The 7,146-nt window shown below is 40.1% G+C and overlaps 1 pseudogene; it reads left to right on the forward strand.

The window, feature by feature from the left end:
• The first annotated feature begins 457 nt into the window (after positions 1–457).
• On the forward strand, positions 458–1,778 carry LOC102480487 (selenide, water dikinase 2-like; annotated as a pseudogene).
• Positions 1,779–7,146: the final 5,368 nt, after the last annotated feature.

The following is a 7,146-nucleotide window of genomic DNA, read 5'->3' on the forward strand; positions in this document are numbered from 1 at the left end:
CTTAGAAAGAGAGAAGCTGTAGTTTATGTTCTTCTCACTTCCCCTCTCTCTGTCTCTCTCACATGCTAAAGTGCATGTGCCCTATAGCAAATTTATATATATATATATATATCCAGAGAGAGAGAGTAATAGATATAATAGATATTTTCATGGAGTCCACAGATCCCCTAAAGGCAAGCATGGAGTTTCTGGAGATTCATGGATACCATATTAAGAACTCCTGCGTTAAACAGAACTAAGTTTCTTGATGTCTACATCCTATACAAGAGAATAGTTTACCACTTGAACAAGGTGGAACTGGGACTGAACTGTACAGGTCCATTTGTTCACAGGTATTTTTCAATAAATACTTTAAGTGTATTTCTCTTATTTATGATTTTCTTAATAACATTTTTTTAAAAAACTTAGTTGATTATAAGAATACAGAAAGAAGGCCAGAAATACCTTGTGGTGCGAGTCTTGCTGGCGACGGTGGAAGCTGAGGTGCAGGCTCACGGGGAGAGGAGATGGCTGTGAGGGTGGCCGCGAAAGGTTCTCCGAGGCGAAGGGGAGAGTCTCTGGGCCTGAGCTTCTGGAACTACCGGCAGGCCCAGCGATTGGGCCTGAGCCACACCTGGCAGCTGATGGCCTTCTCAGGTGTGAAAGGCAGAGCTGCAACGTTTCCCAGGAGGCGCGGCTCAAACTCCCAGCGCGGCTGAAGGGGTTAGCATGGCGGGCGGTGCTGCCCCCTCTCTGCTGCCCTGGTCGAACGCCAGGAAGAGGAGCAAGTCGTCCTGCAGTAGGGCAGGCCCCAGCCCAACCTTTCCATACATGTGCAGTGGAATCGATTCCTGCGTCATCCCCTAGCGGCACGGAGGCCCGTGCCTGGTGCAGAACACGGATTTCTTCTACCCTTGGTAGATGATCCCTCTATGAGGGGTACATAGCTTGTGCAAACATGCTTTGTGACCTCTCCCCCATGGGCAGTACTGACTGTGACAACATGCTAATGATACTAATCATCAGCCACTGTGAGTGCGGAGGAACGAGAAAAGGTAATGCCACTCATAATCAAAGGCTTTGGGGATGCTCCTGAAGAAGGAGGGATTTCAGTGACTGATGGATAGACAGCGGTGGGTCAACCCTTACATTTTCATCAGGTGAAGGTCCCACAATGGTAGTCATCCAAATAAATTCATGATGCCTTCATCAACTAATGATCCAGTGCAGTGTTTGGGATAGGCTTATGTACACCAAACTCTTGAGAACCCAAGCTGCTGTCAATGCCCACTGATGGGGTAATCCTAAAAGATGGAATGAAATGAACATGGTGGTGTCCAGAGAAGAGGTGGAGCTGGCCTATCAGGAAGCGACAGTCAATATGGGTCAATATGGCTACCATACCAAAAATGCTGCTGAATTAACCCACACATTTAATGCCTGCAACCACAGTTATAATAGGCTTTGGGATTCTTGGACACCCTTAGAATCTGGCAAAACAACAAAGAAATTCATAATCCACCAATCATTACCAAGATGGCTGTCATCAGCAAGGCTACTAAGAGGTTTGGACTCCTTCAAACCTCTGGAGAATTACTGATTTGTCTGCCAAGAGAATGGGCTTTTGTTCTGAAATGGACAGAATGGAGAGGGCCACTAAGCATGGGTGATGGACATTGTGAAAAAAGGAAACTGACCATCTAGATCATTGGCAAGCTTCTAGTTGTTGAGATCCTCTTAATTGAGCCACTGCCACTGCTCCTGACAATTCCAATCTCTCCTCTGAGCCAACCATGTGAGATAGAAAAGCAGAAATTGCTTGGACCTTAGAGTCTTTGTACATAATCATAAACAATTCTCAAAAGTTGATTTAAGAAATTCTTAAAGCAGGCTACCTACATAGTAATGTCCCTGTCCTAAGTGATAAGGATCAGTCCAACAAAGATGCCTCCATGTACATTCAAGGCCAAAGTAACAGTTCAAACTTTAGAGGGATGTATGTTTATCTCTTGAGTAGAAAAGAAGTAGAATAAACTATTTCTTCTTTCTAAAGCAAACAGACCATTCCAGTTTGAGGGGTTGTTGTTTATTGTTTGTTTTTGTACTGGGTTGATTCATTTCTGCACAAGGAGTGAGATTATTTATTTTTAAAAAAATTTTTTGGAGAGGTTTTTGCTATAGGGTGCATGTGCTTGCCAGAAAGACAGAGAGAGATAGAGAGACAGAAAGCGAGAAATCACCCCCCAGGTGGGATGGCCACACCACAATCCCTTCTCCATTCTCCTCTCAGGATCTTGGGCAGGCACGCACACACACCTGGCATGAGTTTAAGCACCAGGTCCAGGACTCAAACCGCGATCTACTACATGAGAGTCCAGTGCCATAGCCATTACATCATCTGCTGGTCCCTATTTATTAAAATTTCATGCATACACAAAAAGTACACTGTACAATGAAAAACAATCAGATCAGAAGCAAATGACTTTGGATCAATACTGATGATAAATCTAAATTATTATCAGAGATCTTATAAAGCAATGTCAAATTCTTTATTAAATTTTTCTGAAATACTGACTCTTCCTTGCTTCGGACAAGAATTGAGAAGCTTTTCCAATGACTGGGAAATGATGACCTGCAGCCATCTGACTTGGTCTCTGTTAATCATACTCTCCCTTTAAACTCCATCAGAGCACGTACCAGAACCCAGGTGTGGTGGACTTTAAAAAATTAAATCTTGTGCTGAAGAGTCCCGGTGATTTAAATTTAAATCTTGTGCTGAAGAGTTCTGGTGATTAATAAAAAGTAATTTCTAGCTAAATAATTTTTTTGAAAACATACAAGATACTTGTTACTAAATTATTCATAATATTTAGAAAGGCTTTCTATCAATAGCAGAATATTAGGAGTTAAATTTTGGGCAGTGAACAACTGTATAAGGACTTTCTACTGTGTAGGAGAAAAAGAGAGGTTGGTTCTCCCTACCCCCATGTTGTTAAAAGGGAAACCGTGGCAATTATCTGCATAATTTCACCAAAATGGTGGCACAAGATATGATGCAGATTCCTAAATAGATTTTCTGCTAAGATTCTAGGGCACCAGCAGGTGGCATGGTGGTTCAGGCATTGGACACTCCCACATGGCTGACCACAGTTCAAGTCCAGGACCTGGTGGCTTGCTTTCTCATTTTCCCTTGCGCTCTCTCTCTGTCTCTCTCTGGTCAAATTTAAAAATAAATTATTGAATAAATAATTCTTTTTTAAAACGATTCTAATTTGATTGTGGGTTCTGTGCTTCTTAACAAAGGCTATTTTACCTATCAAAGGATATTTGTCAATGTCTTGAAATGTATCTGGTTGCCTAGGAGGAGGGCACTGCTATTGATATCTAGAAATCAGAGAGTAGGGATGCTATAAAATACCTTGCACAGAACAGTCCCTACAACAAAAAAAATCCTCTGACCAAAATGTCAGTTGTCCCAAGGATGAGATCTGATGAAAATCAGGCTGCTCAAGTGATTTAATTAAATAATGCAGCGTTTAAACCTTTGTTTTTATTCTACTTTTGATCTAAAATAGGTCACAGACATCATTTAATAAAGGCAGGGGTATCTCCTTTGTAATGAAGATGGAATGAAAATAATCTGACCTGTCCATCCACTTTGTGGTGTTTGCCTGTGGCAGTTGCTATAGCAAATATCGGTGTTTAATAAATACCACCAAGTTACTTAAGCAGTCAGAAATGAAAACAGACTTAATTAAATGCAGACTAAGTGACCTTTAGAATTATTTCATTGCCTCTGGACAGTGTTTTGGGTTATCATGGACAAATATCTACTCAGTATGTATTTATGGTACCTGAGAGTGCGTCTACCAGGCCAAGAAGACAGTGCCATGTGTCTGCCAGAGCTGCCTTCTGTAGAAGTCCTGTCATGCATTACTCATCACAGCAGAAACATCTATATTTAATATTTGCTCTATCCAGCAGTATATATGTACATTTTTATATATAGCCACTTTGCTGGAAGAGGTCAGTGGGTATGATATGTACCCTCGTTGGCCAAGGTTTACTCAGACAGGGAGGGACAGGCATTTAGGAACAGACCAAGAGGAAACCTTTGCTCCCCACATATACCATTGTACTTCCAGATACATTCTTAAAGTTCTATTCTACTTTAATTCTTCAGGATAGAGTTTAGAAAGCAGTATTTTCAAAGACTAAGTGAAACAGACATAATAATGCACTTTCCTATCCAAGTCTGAATACAAATTATTCAACTGGGGCTATCACCAAAATTCTGTGACCTGTACAACTGGATGAAACTGTTGCAATACCTAATCCATTACGAGTATTTTATTATTATTATTATAATACTAGAAATAATATCTACCTCAGGATAGTGTTCTGAGGATTAAGTGAGGAAAGGTGGTTATTTAAAGTATGTGGCACAGAGTATGTGACTAATCATGCTCATTCCCTGCCTAACCTTTGTTTCTTTGAGAATAAAGCAGTTAAATTCCCCGCCATGTGTCTTTGTAGGAATCTGACTCAAAATGTCATAACTGTGGAAGGAGATGGAAAAGCTTTGGACTTTGTCTGGTATTGTAAAATAAAACTCACTGGGACTTGGGGCTGGCAGGTGATATGGTGATTAAGGGCACTGGACTCCCACATGGCCCACCGCAGTTTGAGTCCCGGACCCAGCCACCTGCTTTCTCTTTCTCTCTCTCTCTATCTTGCTCTTCCTCTCTCTCACTCTGTCCCTCTCTGGTCGAATTAAAATAAATAAATAAAATAAAGTTTAATAAATTTTTTTTAAAAAAAGAATAAATATCACTGGGATTCCCCCCACTGCTTATTTAACTAAAAATATCAAGTAAAAAAAAAAATAAACGATCCTTACTGAGGTAGGATTTTCTGATTCTTATTCCCAACCTACACTCACTGAATCAATATCATGGGTTTTATGCGTAGATGACAAGAAATTGACAAAAATTTCTCATAAATGATTTAAATTACTTCTACTGAAAAATATTTATAAAATATTTGGGAATAAAAAATGGGTAGGATGGGTAGGAGCTTTTTTTTTTTTTTTAGAGGTTTATGCTATAGGGTGCGTGTGCTTGCCAGAAAGACAGAGAGACAGAAAGTGAAAAATCACCCCCCAGAGGGGATGGCCACACCGCAATTCCTTCTCCTCCATTCTCCTCCATTCTCCTCTCAGAATCTTGGGCATGTACACACATACACGCACCCAGTATAAGTTGAAGCCACCGGTTCGTGACTCAAACTGCAGTGGACTCCATGGGAGCCCAGCGACAAAGCCATTATGCCAACTGCTGGTCCCCAGGTAGGAGCTTTTACTATAGAATCAAAAAGTTGCTGGATCACTGCTCTAGAATATTGTCTCTAAAATACAGCAAGAATTTGATGGATAAAAAGCACGCCGCTTCCAGCTTTGAGTAAATGGTCACCTCTCTTCACAAACACAGATATCTATATAATATATTAATGTGTATGTGAGTGTATGTGTGTTAATAAAAGGAATCCATGCAGGTTTACTAAGTGAAATAGCTTATCAAGGAAGTTGTGCCGTTTTCCTTTTGTTATGCATGTTTTAATTACATTTATTTATTTATTTATTTATTTATTTATTTATTTCACAAAAGACAAAGCCCTTAGTTGGAAATGATGTAAAAACTAAGGACTGAATCTAAGGGTCATGTTTTGTTGATTCAGATTGAGAAGTGAGCTGTTTGCTTTAGGGTAAACGAAAGATTTAAAACATTTGTGCGAAAGCATTTAGGGGGAAACATTTAATAGCTGCTGAAGCTGAGCTATGAATAGTATGTGAACACGACGGAAAAACACAACCTAATGTACACTAAAAAGTACAAGTGTCTCACCTGCAAGTGTTATGTCATTTTTGTTTTGATTGATACGTACATAAAATCTTTTTACGGAATGACCAAAACTCTATAATTAAGCTGTATTTTCCTTTACAACCTTATTACTAAAAATGTGTTCCCTGTACAACATCACTGGCATTTACCAAAAGCCTATTAGGAATGCAGAATCTCAGGTGCCACCAGAGACCTACTGACTCTGACTGGACATTTTACCCACCTACCCACAGGATTTATATGTCCGTTAATTTTTGAGAAGCACCACTGTAGAAAACAAAACCACTTGACTCCCCATTTTATTCAAGGACTCCCTTCATACTCACAGATCACGTGCATGCTAAGCATTAAACTGAAAGATTTAGATACATATTCCTAGTGGATCTCGTACTGGACACACATTAGAATTACACGGAGGAAAAAAAATTATGTGGAGAAAAAAATGAGAGAATCAGGCCTTACTCCAGAGAATATAAGTTAATTAGTCTGAGACAGAGCTTGAGCAAAGTTTTTTTTTTGTTTTTTGGTTTTTATTTTTAAGCGCCCCTGATAAATCAAATATGTAGACTAGGTTGCAAATTTGCATTATCCCATTTAACTCTTACCTACAAACATAGAGGTATGTATTATTATGTCACAGAGGAACTTGCTCATGGATTTAAAGTCATTTCTGTCTGTCTTCAAAGACATTCTCTTGTAGTTTATATTTCATCACAGTTTATACCTGTCAATGTGTTGGAGTCTTCATGTCATTAGCTGTTTCCAAACTTCCCACCTGGTGACTGCCTCAGCATGCAATTCTCTATGGGAAAGCCAAGAGGGACAGGGCAAGAGAATAAACTCAAGGACCTTAAGTCTAGGCAAGACCGGGATAGAAAGTGCCAGAAGACTCTTCCACAAAAATAGATGAACTGAGTGCTAAACCCTTCAAGGTTACTCAATGAGAAAAGAATGGATTAATGAATCACAGGAGATGAGGAGCTTCAGGTCTATACACATTATGACAAACTGGATTAAGCAAATGAGCTCAGAAGAAATGAAAAGGAGGGTAGGGGACTGGACAGTGATACAGGGGTTAAACACTGTGTTCTTCAAGGCTGACCCACATGGAAAGATTCTGGATTTGCATTCAGGAACAATTCTGAGTATTCTGGGCATGTACATCCTCATGACCCTAGAGCTGGCTAAGGTTGAGATTAGACCACAATGGCAAAGCTCTGTTGAGGGTACTGTCTCTCCTCCCTCGCCCCCCCCCCCCCACCACCCC

This window comes from Tupaia chinensis, unplaced genomic scaffold (assembly GCF_000334495.1).
Source record: "Tupaia chinensis unplaced genomic scaffold, TupChi_1.0 Scaffold000097_1, whole genome shotgun sequence".
Classification (NCBI taxonomy): Eukaryota; Metazoa; Chordata; class Mammalia; order Scandentia; family Tupaiidae; genus Tupaia; species Tupaia belangeri.